The following is a 20,403-nucleotide window of genomic DNA, read 5'->3' on the forward strand; positions in this document are numbered from 1 at the left end:
TGTAAACGAAGAAGTAAAACTCTCTATTCTCAGATGGCGTGACTTTACATGTAGAAAACCTTACAAATCCACAGAGAAAACACTAGAGGTAATAAATGAATTTACCGATATTGTATGATACAAAAATCAACCTGTAAAAATTCTTTAGGTTCCTATATAAACAAGCAACGAACAGCACAAGAGAAAAAAGAAAACAATTTCTTTAATAAGAGCATAACAAAGAATGAAGCCAGGTGTGGTGTCGCACACCTGTAATCCCAGCAACTCAAGAAGCTGAGGCAGGAGGATTGCAAGTTCAAAGCCAGGCTCAGCAACTTATGGAGGGCCTAAGCCACTTAGTGAGATCCTGTCTCCAAATAAAAATATTAAAAAGAGATGAGGATGTGGCTCAGCAGGTAAGCACCTCTAGATTCAATCCCTGGTACCAAGAAAAAAAAAGAAAGAATGAATGAATGAATGAAATACTTAGGAATAAATTTAACCAATGTGATACAAGACTTACACTGAAAACTACAAAACATTACAAAAAGCATTTTATTTTATTTTTAAAATATATATATTTTTTAGTGTAATTGGACACAATGCCTTTATTTATTTATTTTTATGTGGATCAAACCCAGCGTCTCACATGTGCTAGGCCAGTACTTTACTGCTGAGCCACAACCCCAGCCCCAACAAAAAGCCTTTTAAAAGACCTAAATAGATGTTCATGTATTAGAAGACTTACTACGGTTCAGATGACGATATTCCCCGAGACTATCTATGAATTTAGTGCAGTCACTATCAAAATCCCAATGGCTTTTTGTCGAAGAAAGAGAAAACCTTAAATTCATATGAAATTGCAAATGATTCTGCAATTTTCCTTCTGGGCACATACGCTAAAGAATCGAAAGCAGGGTCTGGAAGAGATATTGGTACACCCATGTTCATGGCAGTATTATTCATCATAGCCAAAATGTGGAAGCAACCCAAGTCTTCATTGGCAGATGAATGGATGAGCAAGATGAGGCACATAATCACAATGGAATACTATTCATCCTTAAAAAAGAAATTCTGACACGTGTTACAATATGGAGGAAACTTGAGGAGATGTTGTAAGTCACAAAATGATAAATACTGTGGATTCCAGATACATGAAACACCTCCACGGTCATAGTCACAGAAAAAAAAGAACATGGTTGCTAGGAGCTGGAGGGAAGGAGGAATGGCGAGTTGGGGTTTAAAGGGTACAGAGCCTCCATGTGTGGGATGAAAAGAGCTCTGGAAATGGACAACAACGTGAAGGGACTTAACACCACTGAACTGCACACTTGCTATGTTTTGTGTAGTTTACCATAATTATAAAGCTGAAAAAATGGCAATTCACAAATAATAATAATGGTAACACTAAATGCTGGTGAAGATACAGAGAAACTAGGTCACTCATACATTGCTGGTGGGAATGTAAAATATTTCACCACTCTGAACAGCAGTTTGGCAGGGTCTTGCGAAACAAAAACACCCAACAACCATATAACCCAGCAGTTACACTCTGGGGCATTTATCCCAAAGAAATTAAAACGAAAAACAACTTATGTTACTCAAAAACCTGCTCTGTTCATGGCCGCCATGTTTGTAATAGTCAAAAATTGGACCTTGAATGAGCAAGTGGCCAAATATATTGTGATACATCCACACCGTGGAATGCTGCTCAGCAATGAAAAGGAACAAACCTTCACACATACAGCAACATGGGTCTGTGACAAGAGTGAAGAAAGCCAATCCCATGCTTCCATACTATGTGACTTCACTTCCATCATATTCTTGAAATGACAAAACTATAGAAGTGGAGGACAGATCAGTGGTGGCCAGGGCTTGGTGGTGGAGGCAGAAGGGATATGACCATACAAGGCAACAGAAGGAACCTTGTTGTGATAGATCTGTTCTGGATCTTGACCGTATCGATGCCAGTATTCTGGTTGTGATGTTATTGTATCACAGTTTTGGAAGATTGTACAATTGAGGAAAACTGAGTAAAAGATACGCATGATCAATCTGTATCATGTTTTGCAACTACATATGAATCTACAAGTATCTCAAGATAAAATGTTAAATTAAATACACTTAGTAACTTGCCATTTAAAAATGTGATTAACATGCAGCATGCTTACTATAATTTTTAGTGAAATGAAATATATTTTAAAATTTCTAATAGAATAAATGTTGATAGACATAATTGGCTGAAAGAAAAGCTTTTGGGGCATCCTGAATAATTTTTAAGAATGGTGTGAGAATAGTTCCCCTGCAGTAGGCCAACAGATTTAGAAGCACTTCTCCATTTATGGCAAGACATGAGTAGTTGCATTTAACCTAGAACTCATGTGACTTCTAAGAATTAAAAACAGAGCAACATAAATGTAATGGCTTTCCACCTTGTTTGTCTCTTCAGCAGTCATCTACATAACCTAGGAGACCTTCCAGAAATGTATACCACACCCAAGAATTTCTTGGGTAGATAATATGGAATACAAAAGGAATCAAATTCCAAGCAGGGTGGCACTGTTTTCGAGATAACTCCACCGTCCTGCAGTTTGTTACAGAGCCAAGAGGTCTTTCAAGTACAAATGTTACAGAAAGCTTGTGGTATTTTTTTTAATATTTATTTTTCAGTTTTTGGCGGACACAACATCTTTATTTTATTTTTATGTGGTACTGAGGATCAAACCCAGCGCCCCGCACAAGCCAGGCGAGCGTGTTACTGCTTGAGTCACACCCCCAGCTCCACTTGTGGTGTTTTTAAATGGTTTATGATATGGGAAGTGAGAGGACCCTAACAGGGTGCAGTGCCTAATACAGAGTATCTCTGCATGCTTGGTTCTGCCAAAGACCTTGGCTTCTAATAAATTTTTTTTTTAAATCATCTATTGTTGAACTAGTACAGGAACCTAATTTGGAAGAAACGACAACACATTTTTTGAACAAAATGGTCAAGGCCTGCTGATATTGTTCATATTATGTTAACACTCCATTATTATGCATATTCAAGACAACTCCACTGTTATTATATCGCCTGAAACTTTGGTGTATGTCTAGATAACCGTTTCTTTTTCAATAGGTTTTCTACAGAAAGGGCAGGTCATTCCACTTAAGCCTCTGAGAAACCGAACAGTCAGCACCAACCAACTAGCCTACTTCTACAAAACATATATATCAAAATAGCATTCTCTGACTAATGTGTGTGCAGTTATTTCTTCCTCTGAGTTGAACTGTAGGTAGGTTATAATGGTATTTCATGCATTTGCGTTAGATTTAAATGATCTCCAAACACTATTAGCTTTTGCATTGCCATTGAACTCAAAAAAAGGGGTCAGATAAGTACTAATAAGGAATTTCAGCTCTCCCTCAAGAAGAATTCCTTCCCATTCCAGGCAATGTGGCCTCTTCAAATTATCTGCATAACATTTCACACTGGTCTACCTCTTAACCCAACTGTGTATTCTCTCCCCGATTAAAAAAAAAACTGATTACAAATACAATACTAATAGTAGAGTGAAGGGGAAAATAAATCTTAGCTCTCCTCTGCCAGGAAGAGAATTATATGATTAACTCATAAAATGAAAACATTTGCCCTACAGTCAAAAAGTTTTTTCTTCATAAATTTCAAGTATTATTGGTCAAATAAAGTTCAAAACACACACAAAAAAATCCTGAAAACTGTGCTTCCTCCTCACTAAAATAGGTTTCCAACCAGGAATCTTCTCACAATTAAGAAATTGGACATCTGTGAATTAACTTCCATCTGGAGGTTTATGTGGAAAAGATCCCCCCAGATTCTGGGTTATGATGAAAGAGCATAGGTTTTGGGTGAGAAAGCCCTGGATCAAACATCAGCACTGACATCTCTGGGGGTGCCTCCCTTTACCTCAGCTACCTTTAGTATAAAATGGAAATAATAATAACATTGTTGTGAGGATTCACTGAGACACTGCAATGTACATTGCAGGTATTTAACAAATGGTACCCAATGCTCCCTGATCTTCCTGTATAACTCACTGAAAAGAAGACATAAGATCAACAGGCTTTGAGTTAAGCAAGTGGGCATTCTCTGGAGAACACTACCCACACATGGAGATGATTTTGTGAATGCCAGAAGAGAAATTGTCATTAACATGATATCAGTCTTTTTTCGATTCAGAAATTCTTATCCCTCCCTTCATTTAAACCTTTTACCAACTCATTCTCTATTGTTGTGTCTCTTAGTCCCAAACCCCCCTTTTTTTCACTCTGCTTCATAATGCTGTGGCTAGGAGTCTAAATGACACTTCCTGTTAGCCTCTATTAATAGGAAGTATCAGCAGGTCAGCAGAAAAGAGAACGAGGGGAGCCCCGCTTCACCCCCAGCCCACACCTGCTTCAGACAGCAACTTTGGAAATTAAAGTGGATCTGTCCTTTAGCGATTCCAGTTTCAACACCAGGACCCCCTACTCCAATATCCCACCATTTGCCACAAGGGTCCTTCTGGGTTCTAGTTAGTGGAGTGGAGACTCCTGGCACTAATATCAAGTTCCCTCACTGGCTCTCTGGCCCTCTCGGTCCTACAGTACAATGGACTTCCTGGATCAAATTCATTCTGCTCAAATACATAAAGAGGTTTCTGAGTTTCTTAATTGTCTTTCATTGACATTGCTTCCTATTTCTCTTGGGAAAAAGTGAAAAACCCTTGGTGTGGCCTCAAGATTCCCAAGCCTCAACTAGGACCTTCCTTTCTTGAATCTCCAGGGCCTTTGTTCTTTTTCGAACACTCCAGTTTCCATCTCACCTGATTGTATTGACACCTGTGTTTCCTTCTTCCCTGGAACCTTCTTCCCTTACACCACTTACCTGGCAGTTTTTATTCACCCTCAGGTCTTCATGCCTGAATGTGAGTTTCTCAATGTGGCCTTCCTTCAGGTCCTCAAATCCTATTTTGATTTTTTTCCAAACATGTACTAAGCTGAAATAAAAACAATATTCTGCTGGGCGCGATGGCACACCTGCAATCCCAGCGGCTTGGGAGGCTGAGATAGGAGGATCCGGAGTTCAAAGCCAGCCTCAGCAATGTCAAGGCACTAAGCAACTCAATGAGAACCTGTCTCTAAATAAAATACAAAATAAGGTTGGAATGTGGCTCTGTGGTCAAGTGCCCCTGAGTTCAATCCCTGATTTAAAAAAAAGAAAACATACACTTCTCACCATACTCCACCAAAGGAAAAAAATAACCAAAGGGGTAACTTCAGATTAAAGGAGAGTCCTAGAGATTAAATATTCAGCTTTATGAAGAAGTCTCTCTGCTGTGCTCATTTCCGCCTGCTCAGCTAGGCTCAGGGGGCAGCCACCACAGAGGCCCACAAAACAGGAAGATGGGGGTCATCCATTCTTATTCTTCAATTTTCTAGTCATCTGTTCTTATTCAATTGTCAGTGAACTAGATTAAACAAGTGTCTTGGTTCCAAGCTGGACTTGCAAGTAGATGTGCCAACCCTGCGGTATCTGTGGCTGCCGAACAGACACTATCCTGAAACCACCCAGGGACTATGGAAGATTCAGGAGGAACCCAGGAAGATCATTTAATCCAGCCCTCCATACCCACTCTCAGAGCCTCGGGCTCCATCTTGTCTCTGAGGACAGAGCTTCTGCCTCTCAATAGGAATGTTTTTTTCACAAACGGCCATCCTCCCAGGCAATCTCCCCTGCCCCACTGTCATTACTGTCCAAAGTCCCACACAATTGTATCAAAAGAAAGCCAGTGTCTAATTGAACCCGACTGATTGTTTTTTTGGGCAAAATCAATGAGACTCGCATGAGTCTCTGTAAGCTGGTTTTCCAAAGCTGACGTAGGCAAACTGCTGCTGCTATCGTTTGTTAAAAGGTTTCTTTCAGAGGCTTCCCTGATTGTTTTTCTTTTTCGTGAGCGCTTCTCCCAGTGCTTGCTTCTCTTATGGTTCTGCTAATATTAGTACATTATCATCATCCCACTTAAGCAAGGTGGCCTAATGGACAGTGTCCAGCAGACAGCTCTTCACAACTCCTCAAGAGAAGGAGAAGGAGGGCTTGGGTGTAGCTCAGTGATGGGGTGCTTGCCTGGCATGCAGAGAATGGATGCTGTATTTTTTTGTGTGTGTGGTGCTGGGGATTGAACCCAGGGCCTTGTGCATGAGAGGCAAGCACTCTACCAACTGAGCTATATATATCCCCAGCTCAGTGCTATATTCTTTATCCCCATACCACATTATTGTCACTTTCAACTATTTTCTGAAAACTTAAACTGAATTTTTGAGTTTTCAACAATGGATACTTTGATGCCATAGCAACTGCTTATGACCTAAAATACAGTTCAAAGAAAGCCAGGGGTATACTGGAAAGAACACGGGGCTTAGATTTCATTCACTCAACTAATGTTTATTGAGTGCATTTGCCTCATAGCAGACACTACTCTGGACACTAAGACTAACACCAAAAATAAGACAGCAGACAGCAGATAAACACATTATTGTAAAACTGTGGAATACATGCTACCAAAGGAGTTAGAACCAGATACCTACAGATGCCCTAGTCATCCAGAGAGAGGGCTCCTCATTCAGGTTTGGGGGGCGACAAGCTTCCCCTAAAGTGTTAAGCAAAGATGGGAAGACCAGCAAGACCTCATCCAATGATGAAAGGAGAGTGGGAGAAAATGAAGGAGCATTCTGGACAGAAGGACAACAGACGTATGGCCCATGGTCAGAAAGAACTAAGATCATCAGGGGAATGTGTGCCTGAAGGAGAAAGAAAAATGAGGCTAGGAAGCATTAGGTTCTGAAGGCCTCAAGAGTTGAAATTTGTCCTGAAAACAATGGGGAGTCACTGGAGAGTTTTGAGAAAGGGAAAAACAGGAGCAGTCTAAATGTTAGTAAGATTCCCAGCAGTAAGGAGGAGAACATTTGGAGGGGGCAGGACTAGAAATAGTGACCATTTCAGGGGCTCCTGCAGCAATCCAGGGGAAAAATGATGAGCTAAATCAAGATAACGGCACAAGTGGAAAGGCAGACTGAGAATCTATTTAGGAGATAGAATTAGTTGTATTTGGCAATGCGTTGGGTGCAGGAGGTCAGTGAGGTGGAGCTATCAAGGATGGACCTTGGGTTTCTAGTATGAGCAATTGGGTGGACCAAGGTGTTATTTACAGAAAGGAAACATGGGATAAAGAGTAGCTCTGTGTGCCAAAGGAAATTAAGGTAGACATGTAAAGAATCTGAGGCAACTTTCTAGTCTCCAAGTGAAACTGTCAGAGGCCAGATAGACATTCAGGTATGGAGCCCGGCAGAACTAGAAATGGAAACCCATGTACATGCAATCCCAAGAGGCTGAGGCAGAAAGATATTTTGAATCCAGGAGTTTGAGGCCAGGCTGGGTAACATAGAAAGACCCCATATCAAAAAAAAAAAAAAAAAAGTAAAGAAAAGAAAAAACATCAATTTCTTGTTTCAATCTGGGTTCAATGTCATTACTTAATGACATTAAATAATTACTGTTAATTTTGCATAGGTATAAAAATGACATGGCAGTTGTGACTTTCAAAAGCCCATATGAAATGGAATTTGCAAGTGTAACTACACGATGGGAAACAGAGAGACACAAGATATGCGAAGTAATTGCTGCAGCTGAGCCGGGGCACATGGGCATGTATTACACTGTTGTCTCTACTTTTGCTTGTGTTTGAAAACATCTGCAATAGTTTTTATTTTTATTTTTCCAAAGACTCATTTGCCTATAGAGGAAACAGCGAGAAATGGATAAGTTTGCTCTGGAATAAGAAGGAAAGGGGAAGGAGAACAAAGGAAAGGGAGGTGAGTGGAAGCTGGAGTCCCGAGGAATCTCAGTGTTTAAGGAAAAACCTCAGGAACAGGAATTACTCAAGAGGAAACAAAGACTCTGCTGAAGAGGTTGGAGGAAGCAGGCGAGGACCCAAAAGCCAAAAGAGCCACAGACAGCAGAAATAATCCATAATGTCATATCATACAGTGAAAGGATTGAGAAGCTGCCAGGATCCCAGCTGGGTCCACCAGCATAGTAGCAGGCACCAACTCGGGATTTCAGGTTGAATGAGAAACCAGGAAGTGGGGAAAGGGGTACAGACCACTCTCAAGTGACTTAATGACTTAAAGGGGAGAAGAAGAGGGTTGTGGCTCAATGGGAATGTCAGACTGTGAAAGGGAACTGTGGTTCTTTAGATGGAAAAGAATTGGGGGAAAAGAAAAAAAGAAAGAAAAGAATTGAGTGTGATTAAAGGAAGTGGGTGGTAGCCTGGGTCACTTACTAATCATGAACTTGTGTAGGTCACGTTTGTAAATTGGGACAATGATTGGGACAACCCTTCATGATTCCAAGAAGAGAATACAAAGTAAGGTCCTCAGTTAACTGTCAAGTGCTGATGTTATTTAAGTAGGTAAATGATTACTACTAAATGTAGGAAGTCCAAGCAGCCTTACTGTTCTGGTTTCCACTCTGTAACCAAGGAACATTATATCTTCACTAGGACAGAGGAAAAGAGAAAGATCAGAGCAAAATAGCTAGTGACTATAATCGAGAGATAATACAGGCCATTTTTCTGTTGGGCATGGATGAGGCAGTGGTTTATTCTTCAAAGCAAATGAATCAGCAACCATTTTTTATTAATGATAAACAGGAAAAATATTTAAAGCCTAGTAATATGTAGCCAACAGATCGTACACGTTACAAAAGCAAATGTAATAATAAAGGAAGTAGAGTTCTATAAAAATGAAATAATGAAAATGGTATTCAGAAACCCATTAGCAAGGAAGTAGGGTGCTAGAAAAAGTAGCACTTTCAATGTAAGCAAAGACCTTTGCTTTTAAATCCTTAATGAAGATGAATCCAAAAAAAAAGTACTAAAAGCTAGAGAAAAGTCTTCAAAATCAAACTGTCAAAAAAAAAAAAAAAAAAAAAATCCCATCTGCTGCCTTGATGTTCATAATGGACCCTGAAGTCAATATTACTTCAACTGCAGCAAACCATCACTAAGTGGATATGAGAGGAACATTCTGTGTGTCTGTTCTGGTGGGATTTTTTCCCTGTTTAAATTATGGTCTATTGCTTCAACTAAAAATTTTCAAAACTCCAGATTCTATTTTAAAACCACAGTCAGTGGAGATTTTCTTTTGAGTTCCGTATCGACTGCCTGTGTCCTTCCATCCCCATCTGCCCTTCTGTCCAAGTTCTCTACTTTCTTCCTCACCTCCCTATCCCCAGCAAGGTGACTGCCAAGAATTGAACAAGAATTTTTCTTTTCAAAAGAGGTTTTGAAATATCAAAGCTAAAATACAATTGTGCTTCATTTTTAAAATATTCTATTTGTCTTTTCTACTTGCTATAACAACAAAACAGTGATTATCTTACATGAATCAGAAATGTCATCTAATAAAAAGCCATTTTACAAAGTTTAAGCAAAATGAATGTTGGGGTTAAACATTCGTTTTTTAGTACTCTGCTGTGCCCCCTTGCTAACAATGATTATGCTGTTTCCTCGTGTGTGTCACTTTGCACTGGTGAAATATTTATTTTATCAGATTTGAAAGTGTATGCTCAGTATCTCCTGTATAACTATACTGTCAAAATAAGATATGTGTCAGGGCCCCCTAAATGGTGATTTGATAGTGAAGAGAATGAAATCTACTGCATGGAGGAACTGTACTGGGACCTCCAATGGATTTTATTTTCCCATCATATAGATAAGAAGACCAGGGCCAAGGGAAGTTGAGAAATTCCCTAAGATCACTTACCTAATAAATGATAGAAGTAGGATTTATCCCGTTCTCCCTCTGAAGTCCACATTCTTTTCATATGTATTAATGAACTACAAAATGACTTAAAACCTGAGATTTTTAGCTGCAGGTCAGCCCAAAGGGCTGGGCTTTGGGGACCTTAACTAAGAGAAATAGGCAGCCACTTACTTTGCTTCTGATAATGGTTCTCTAACAAAAAATCATCAGAGTTGTCTTGAAGCCTAGGATTCTGTTGCAAATCCTTCTATCTATTGTATATGTCACTGCAAATGTATTTGTGCTAGCAGGGAATATTTGATAGTGCATAAATTCAAATTTCTGTGGCTTTCTTGAGAAAGACAATAATCTGTTAGCTCAAATAAAATGCAGACCCTTTCTAAGGGATGCCCTTCTATAAGATGAATAACCAAGACTTTATTCCTGAAAAGAAGTTTGCAATTCATACTTAACTGTGGATGTCAAGACAGTATTTCTTTCTTTTGAACAATCATGTCTACAATAAAGGAAGGAAACTTTAGTTCAAATACATGGGTGATTTTACATAACAATAGGACCAGACAGGACCTCCAATTAATGAATTGTGAATAGTTCAAGCAATCGTTTATTTATTCAATCATTTAAAAAATAATTTAAACCTCTTAAGCACTAAGTCCTATGCTAAGCCAACCAGAAATATAATAATAGCTAATATTTATTGAGCACTTAGCACATCAGGCCTTTTTCTAAAGGCTTAACATCTGATATATTGTTTAGTCCTCCTAACACTCTGTGCAGTAGACAGGAGCAAGAACAAAGAGGAGGACCCTCGCCTACTCCCTTCTCTCCTCATCCACAGAATTATTTCTGCACCACACAAGGAGGTCTGCGTCAGTGGGTGTGGCCCACATTTAGATGCTTTGGCCACCCTCCCACTGCAAAGAGCAGACCCTGGGTTACCATAAAGTCTCTGGATATGCACACTACTGCTGCCATCTGTCTCCAGGAGGATGACCTAGAGCAAACCCAGCCATCTCTAGAAGGGTGCTTAGAGCTATTTGGGCAGGAAAGTTTTTATTAGAAGTATGATCTATACCAGGAGATAGAAGCAGATTCCTTGAGCCCTATGTACTGCTGGCGGGCAAGAGGGATGATGTAACCAGGGTAGAGTGAGTTGTATCAACTAAAGTACAAGACCCAGGGCAGGAACCTGGTTACCCAGGTCTCAATAGCAGTTTCAGCGAAGAAGATACTAATATTATCTACAATTTGAAGATGAGAAAAATAAGATGAGAAAAATTAGATGAGAGGTTAAATAGCCCATCTCAGGTCATGTAGCTAATAAGTGGAAGAGCAGGCATTTGAATGCAGGCAGGATTTGGAATCAGACTGCATGCATTTGAATCCTACCTCTGCTCATTAGGTTGTGTCGTATCTCCATAGATTAATAAATAAATCAGCCCTCTGTTGAAGTAGAGTACAGTGAAGGCAGACAACAAACAAGTTTTTTTTAAAAGATATAATTATCTATTTTATAATATATAAATCATATAATTATAAATGCTCTGAGCATTTATAGGGATAGATAAATGATAGTGATAGAAAAAGGCAGGGCTGGGTTTGTAACTCCATGGTAGAGCACTTGCCTAGCACATGTGAGGCACTGAGTTCAAACCTCAGCACCACATAGAAAAAATAAATAAATAAATAAATGAAGGTACTGTGTTCATCTAATATATATATGGCAAATGCAACCAGTGGAGCAGGGGCAGCAAGCCCTTTTGGACTGGGATCATCAGAGGCCTAAAAAGAGGTTGCTGTAAGATGGTAGCTAAAAATGAGAAATGGTCATGTAAAGCCAGGTGATATTACAGTAAAGCACCTGGAGAACCATTCTGCTAATTTAAGCAGTGGATTTTGCCCATTGTCATGGTCCTTGAGATGGCCACCAGCATTAGCACCCTGTAGACATTATCCCTCTCCTGAACTTGCTGAGGTTTTTGCTCCAGCTACCCACAGCCCCAAATCCCTCCAGTCCCCACAAAATATGTCAGGATTTTTAGAATGGGGGAAGGGCAGAGTAAGCACTAGGTGGGGTGGAGGGGAAGAGGGCGCTGCTCTATTAAAAAAAAAAAAGTCCAGGCATTTGGGAAATATTAGTTTAAAGCACATAGTTTTCTCCCTTTTAGCTCAATTTAGTTAGTTCTCTTTTTTCTAATTGTATATCCATATACTTTCATTAGAAAGCTAATGGTCTCAAACCACTCTCAGCAAATACCAAATGACCCTGTTGTGACTCCCTAATAGTCTTTGTGCTGACAGTGTCAGAAATTAATAAAGCATGTGTCAATGCATATAATCAAACTCTGTGATGGGGTGCATGCCTTTAAAATGTATTTCATTTTTAATAACAAATTCATAGGCATAAGCATCTCTAATACTCCTCATCCCCCAGGATCCAAATCTTAAAACTTAGGAGAGTCCTTCAGTTAACACATCCAACAAAAGTCCTTAATTTATAGTTCGTGAACATTCAAATTTATATGCAAAATTATATGCATCTTGTCAGGGAGAGGATCTGTAACTTCTATCACATTCTCAAAGAATCCACCACTTCCCCAAAGTTAAGAATTGCAGCATTTCAGTGGTATCACCACAAATCTTAGTTCCTCCCTTGTACACTTTTGATATATATATAAATTTATTTCTGGACTATTTGGAGAAGTATAAGGATTTCAATTTTAGTACTTTGTGTCATTTCTATCAGGATAATTAGAAGAACAGAAAACCAAGGATGGGAACAGGAAATGCAATAGTCAGGAGGGCAGGAGTAGAAGTTTTTATGGTACCTTGGGGGACACATAAGAAGACCAGGGAAAATGACCTGCTTTTGCACTCACAGGTCCACAGGGAGCACTGGGTAAAGGTAAGGCTCTACCAGAGGAATCCAGACGAGCACTAGTGCTACCTGGGGCTCCATTCCTCAACACCTCCAAGGGAATTTGGGATTTAAAAAAAAAAAAAACTTAGAAGAAAAAGATCCTTTTGTGTATTATAAAATAAAAATATAGACCTAATGAACTGAACTTTACCCATCTTAATTAGTAGAAATAGAAATGTACTATTGTTTTCCATTGACCTTTTCCCGGCTGGTAGAAATGTCCTAGGATCCCCTTTATCCAGAGTTCCAACATAGCACTTAGGACTCTGCTTTGCTTCACTGTAGGTCCTGAGAATCCTTTGTCCCTCAAGTCCGGCTCTCCAAAAAAGGGGCTCCCTAGGTTACCAATTAGATAAGCAGTATTGTCCATTTTTATATCAAGTTCTATCTGTGAGTCTTACGGTGATCCTGGTACAAACCACAAAATAGCTTGTGTGTGGTTAATTAAGTCAATGAGTCAGCCCAGCACCAAAATCACAAGTTCTTATTCTTCAGTTATTATCAGATAAATACTAAACACTTTCTTCATGTCAGGCATTTTGCTAAGCATTGAAGGTACAGCAGTAACCAAGACCAGCCAAACAGTGACCGATTCCATGGGACTTCGTGGAATTTTCAATCTGGTGAGGCATACAAACCAATAATTAGAGGCAATTATCATGCAGTTTAATAAGCACTGTGGTGGGAGTGAGGGTACACATTTAAAGGGGACCTAAATGTGGCTGAAAGTGGTCAGAGGTAGTAATGGTTTAACTGGGACATGAAAGAAAAATATAAATTAGTTAGAAAAGTATGGGTCAGAGGAAGAACTGAGAGCACAATGGCTAATGACAGTATTAAGTGCAGTAATATTAGAAAAATCACATAAAGAGGTAGTAGCTAGAGGAAAGACAGAGAGGGCTCAGACTGTGAAATCTGTGGGAGTCGTGTTAAAGAACTGGGACTTTTCCCTGAGACCAATGGAAGGATGTTGAAGGACTTTAAACAGGATACTGAAAGAATGATTTTAGAAATATAACTTTGGGTTCTGCATGAAAATGGGTTGAAAGGGCCAAGATGAACGGCAGAGAACCCAGTTACAAGGGGGAAGCGATGGCTGTCTTAATTTAGGAAAGGGAGAATCAGTAGGGGCAGAAAGAAGCTAATGGATTTGATGGGTGGTTAGTTCCATCTGTGGTGCTACCTGGTAGAGTGCTGACCTAAGGCTCAGATTCTCTCTGCTTCAACTTTATGTCTTTTTCTTAGGATTTCACTGGAAAAACTGGAAAAACCTCCTCCATCCCTCACTTTAAAAAAGTGAGCAATGTCCATTCCCAAACCCATCATCTGAGGATATAAACATAAGGGAAATATACCATAACAGAAATTCTCAAGTCTGCAGATGAAACAAATATGCATCAATAAATACATGCATGCCACAGTTTCATATATGGTAACAGATTACTATGCTTACTCAGAGGCATTTAGGTTTGGTGCATAAAAGTCACCAAGAATTGTCATCATTTCAAGCATTCAAAGTTAATCTGAATTTCCAACTCAAAGTTGGGGCATCTAGAAAAAAAAATCAGCATGAATTCTGATTCTTAAAATGTGAAAAACACTTAACATTGTGGAAAGAGAACAGAGAGGAAAAAAATGCCTCTTGCTAATTGGTCCGAGTTCATGTAGAAGCCTCTGAATTTTCATGTTATGTGCATGAGAGTGAAACCAATTTACAAGTTTCTGGGAAAAAAACGGTGGCAAACAGAAAGTAATTGCACAGTATCCATTATGATTAATTTGAGATGCATAAAATCTCATTAGTGCTGTCTTTAGTGTACTAACTTATTGCTTTCTTGTAGCAGAAGAAAAGTTCTTAGAACTTTCCTTGGTATACTCAGACCCCAGCACCTCTTGTTTTATTTCTTCATATAATCTTAAACTCCCCCAGCACAAACGAAGGAATATGGAGTGACAAATATTAAAATGCCTCACTTCTGTGAACAGGCACAGTATGTTGTGGGTTTCATAAGCATTCTCTCCAAGTAGGAAGCGTGGTAGAATGCAAGCTTTTCCCAACTGCTGATGGGAAAGAGGAATGAAAGAAGCTAAATGTGCATTTTGACTGAAGATCATGGAGAGTTAAGGTAAGAAGACCTAGTTTGGAATGGCATGTGACTTGTAACACGTGACGAGGTCAGCCTTATCAATGGAAGTTGTGGAGAATGACTGTCTGGACCAAGGTAAACAGGGATTTTCATTTTGCTTTTCTTTCTTTTGTGATACTAGGGATTTTTTAAACCCAGGACCTTGTGCATATGAGACAAACACTCTACCAACTGAGCTATATCCCCAACCCAGAAAACAAGGCTTTTGTTGGCAAGTTTGTCCTCAGGAGAAAGGATGACTAGATATCTATAGCAATCAGCCACTATGGAGCAATCACTCAAATCTTTAAAATTATGATTTTGATGGACAAGGTTCCACTTTGGAGGATTCATCAGCTGTATTTATGTGATCACTAGCTCCACATGCCCAAAAGGAGAAAAGAATAAACTGCAAAAGAACGAAAGTCCAACTCACTTTCTCTCTACACTCAAAACACCAAGTATACAAACCCTTCTAAAATAATACTGATGCTACAGGAATTTTTAACTAAATAAAAGGTCACATATTAAGTTGTATGTGGAAGAAAGGTTCATAAAATGAATTTTATAAAGTTCATTATATAAACTAAAAGGTAGAATTTTAAAAGAGAATCTTTAAACATAAAATTGAGCTTTAAAAGATATGGGTTAGGAATTTTGTAGTCTATTTCATTTTCCTCAGATTCTACTTGAGAAGTCAGGAAAGAATTTATAACTATATATTTCTTAATTTATTAAGTTGGATAAAGGAAGTAGAAAAAATAATTAAGCCGATACATACTCAGTACCCATGAATGAATGTATCATTTTATTTAATTGCTCCAAAAGATCCATGAGTTAGTGCATCAGTGTTAAAGAAAAGGAGACAGTAAAAAGCCACATTCCTGAAGACCTCCTTCTGTTCCCAAAAACCTAGCCAAATTAAGGGAACAATGAGAACAAGTCTGGCCTAGAATTTCCATGTACATATAATCTTGTAGGAACACTGGAAAGAATTTATAACTATATATTTCTTAATATATTTTTCCTGTGCACATTGGAAGCTAGGAAAAGCAATGTTATCTGTAGAAAGCTACTTTCTTGCATGTATGGCTGGACAGTTGCTCCTTGGGATGCTGATCATACAAGCAAACTAAGCAAGCTAATGGTGATGGTGTCACTGCTTCTGCAGCCTAACATATAAAACCCCCTTCTCAGTGGTTATTGGCATGGAACTGAGAGCACTATGGAAAAGACACATGTCGCACATCCAGCCACCACTGGACAATACATGGTGAGGGTGGAGGTGTTATCTGTTCAGCCTCTTGCCACTGGACCTCCCATAAGCGCTTCTCAATAAAACCACGTGCCTCATATGCCATTTCCAGGTGATTTCTTTGGTCTCTAAGCAACCTGTCCCACTGCTGTGGCACATGTTGTGTGGACTTGACAGGGAGGTAAGCATACATTTTACAAATGAGAAAACAGCCTCAGTAAGTAATTTACCATAGTGATACAGCCAGTATCTAGCAAAACAAAGATTTGAATTTAGATCTCTCTCTTTCCAAAGGCCAAGTTTCTAACCTCTATACTTTGAAATAGTAACTAAAGCAGTAAATCCATGAGGAAAATCAGGCAGGAGGTGGAAAGACTTAGGAATCAGCCCCACCCACCATAAGACAGATTGGGAACCTCCATTGATCTCTGTTTGTAGACTCCAAGAGGTCATCCAACCATTTAGCATGAGGTCCACAGTCATGCAACCCTATTTTAAAGGATAAGATTCATAAAACCACAGTCCTGAAATGCTCAAAAAGGCACATAATCTAGGGCTTTTCTGGAAAATTCATAAGACATGTTAGTATATTAAAAGACATCAGAAGTCCCCATATTGATGAAACCCATTGTGTTTGTGTCCCTAGAAAGTAAAAGATGGTACAAACAAAAAGGCTTTGCCTACTAGATAGAGAGCAACTGCAGGACAGATAGATTTTTAATCAAAACAATGGAAGCCAGAAAACTATGGAATAGCATTTTTTTAAAAATACTGAAAAAAAATAACTGCCACTCTAATTCTATGCCAAGTAAAATTAATCTTCAAAACTCAAGTTGAAGTAAAGATATTTTCAGATCAACAAAATGTTATGCAAAGGGCTGGGGGGTATCGATCAGTGATAGAGTGCTTTCCTACCATGCACAAGATCCTGGGTTCAAACCCCAGCCCTGCAAAAAAGGAAAGAAAAAGAAAATGTTAAGCGAACCAGCCTGCCCAGGTCCTGAATATCTTCACACATCCTTGCTGTGTATGCCAAACTTCAAGGCTTGTCCTGAGCTATTTCTGTAGCTATTCACAAAGGCAATTAAGTAGGTCACATGACTATAGCATGACTACCTTATAGCTTGTCACTTCCTGGGGGAGGGGTGTGTCATCCTTGGAGAAAAGGAGGACAATTAAATACCCTGTCCCTGAAGTGGCCCTCTCTGTTCCAAAGAACCTAACCAAATTAAGAGAACAATGAAAGTAAGCCTGGGCTGGAATGTCCAAATAAATATTATCTTGAAGGACACTGGCTTTTTGTTATGCAGGCTGGGAATTAAGTAATTAGTAGTATCTGTAGAAAGCTGCTTTCCTGTCTGCATGCCAAGTTCCTTAGGGCTGGTCATACAATGGGACAAAGCAAGCTAAGCTGATGTTGTTTTTAAAACCTAACTTCTAAAACCCCCTCCCTGCGGTGGATCAGAGCACCTTGGAGAGGGAAGTGCTTACCTAGCCAGCTGCCACTGAACAGAGGGAACGGAGGCATTATTTTCTGGTGGAGAACCAGTGGCACTGTGTGAATCAGAAGAACAACTCTCCAGCCTCTTGCCACTGCATCTTTCCCACAACCATTTTTTCTTACATCTTACCATCCGATACCATCCGATCTCCAGGTGGCTTCTTTGGTCTCTCGACCACCTATCCCACTACCCTAGCACAACCAGGTCATGGACAAAACAAGGGGGTTGGCTTGCTTATTGCTTACTATAGCCTTTGGCCATGGGTTCTTCACACGGCCCGCCATGTTTGTGACCATCATGTGAATCTATTGATGGCAACGTGATCCATTATGGTACCAGACGCCTTGTGGGCACGGAAACCATTGCTATCACACTCAAACTAACACAGCTTGCTGTGCTGTGAGTAATCAGTTTTCTTGAATCTACTGAGTTTTGTTATCCTCTTTGGGCACCCACAGAGTTTTGGTAAGATTGAGTTGCTTCCCTGACAAAATTGGAACAGTGATTAGGGTACCAAGATAGATAAGAATTCATGAAAGAAAAGGCGAGGATCCTGTACCCTGGATTCTGAGATATGACAAAACTCTCTGACAGAAACAAATGCTCTCACCCGAGTAGTGGGTTACTGGAAGAATAAGATTTGGCTCACTGTACTATCTGTTAATATAGATGAACCACGTTAATAGTTTGCGGCTAAGTAGTGACTGGTGTGATTGAAAAAAGCTTTCCAAATGATATAATTGTTGGTGGCTTGCTCTTCTACAGAATAAGGATGAGAAAAGTGCTCTGAGTACAAGCAATGAGATTCAGGACTGTAACGAGAGGGAAATCTAGGGCTGCTTGGGTCAGCACTCCAGGGAACTATTACAGATTCACTGCTAGGTTTCTGGAAAGAGGATGAGAGAGTCAATTGCAGCAAGTAGACTATATCATATGTGACCCTTCATACAGACTGTCCAGCTGGGCCAGAATCATGCCACACAACAAGATTTGCTACTTTGGATTCCCTTGTCAATCACTACATGACAGCCAACCTGGAGAGACTTCCATGAAGCTCATAAAATCCATGGGAGATCTATTGTATTAGATCTATCTAATATCCTTTGCTCTAGATCTATATATCCTTTACTCTTAGATCTATGGGACTAGATAGATCTACCTATCTATCTAGTACCAGAGCTATTCAAAACTTTGGGACTGGATGCCATAAAAATAGAGAGGAGATAAATGGAGTAGAGGAAAGGGATTGAGGGAGAGGGAGAAGGGACAGGAAAAGGAAGAAACCATGGAATGAAATAGACAAAAGTATGCTAGGTACATGTATGAATATGCCATAGTGAATTCCACCTTTATGCATATCTATAGAGCACCAATTAAAAAAACAATAAATAGAAGGAAGAAGTGGAGTAGAGGAAGGAAAAGGGAGAGAGAGGAGGGAAGGGAAAGAGGAGGCACTGGATTGAAATGGAGCAAATTATATTCCATGCACCTATGAATATGTCAAAATGAACCCCACTATTATGTATCACTCTAATGCACTAATAAAAACATTAAACCAAACTGTGAGGGTGACAGCTGCTCTAGTCTGGCTGATGCAATGGTCAAGGGATGAATCCCCTAGGTTGGCACATTAATCTTGACAAGATACAAGAACCAGCTAAGCAACTTAAATTTGTAGGAGCAATTGGTCTGAGGCTGAGAGATCAATCCCTGAAATAGTAAAAAAAAAGTTTCTTACTTATAGCTTCCCATTACCAAAAGGAAGTCTAGCATTAATTGGACAGTTTGTGTACCAGAAACAGCCTCTTCCTCACCAATGCTTTTTGCTGGCCCCCATATAAACTTCCACCAGAAGATGTGCCAAATTTAGCAGGCAGCATTACAAAGAATACCACAGGCTGCCTTAGTAGCCCTGTCCTTAGGGCCTGAAAACTCAAGAACCCTTTTGAACTATAGGTATCTGTTGCTGATAACTTGTCTGATAAGAGCCTCTGGCAAAGGGAGCAGCTTCCATCCAAAGGTGCCATCATTCCTATATGGTCAACTACCATATTCCATTCAAGAAACAACTATTGGATGGCTGTTGCATAATGCAAAGACCCAATATCTTACTCAGGAGCTCCAAGAAACACTGAATCCAGATATCCCTCTTCCTGAGTTGGGTCTACTCAGACGAAGTCAGAAAGGAGCAAAGGATAATCAAATTGGACCCTGTAGGTATAAATTCCTTCCAGGACATGTTAAGAGCTCACAGGGGCAGCATTTGGCTTCCTGGGGACTCTGCTTCCATGAAGTTTCAAAGGCTGCTTTGACTTGTTTTATTGATGACTGAGCTAAACTAAAAGTTGATGGTGTCCACTGGGCAGCAGTAACCCTCCAGCCTCAATGACATGAGTGTCCTGGACCCTTGACTGTGGTAAGGGCCAGTGAACACAATAGGCAAAGTTGAAAGTCATTCCCCTGATTCCACCTAGACAATACTAAAGACCAGATGTGTCATATTTTCACTGACTCTTAGCCTATAGCTAATGGCTTAGATACCTGGTTGGACCCTTGGCTGATGACTAACTGGCATATTAAAGATATTCTCTGTCATGAGCACTAGAAAGCCACTACTGCAGCCCAGTGAGATATTTATGTAACCTACATGGATGCCCATGGGAAGAATCCAGACTCAGACAAGACTAAATGGAACAAAGTGGCTGATAAAGCCAATACAACATGGCAGCCAGCGTCATTACCCAATTCATCATTAGACCAGGCACAGCAAACCTATCAACATAACCCAATGGGCTCAAGATA

This window comes from Marmota monax, unplaced genomic scaffold (genome assembly GCF_021218885.2).
Source record: "Marmota monax isolate L192 unplaced genomic scaffold, Marmota_monax_Labrador192_F-V1.1 WCK01_AAM20220418_F8-fsc00004, whole genome shotgun sequence".
In the NCBI taxonomy this organism is placed as follows: Eukaryota; Metazoa; Chordata; class Mammalia; order Rodentia; family Sciuridae; genus Marmota; species Marmota monax.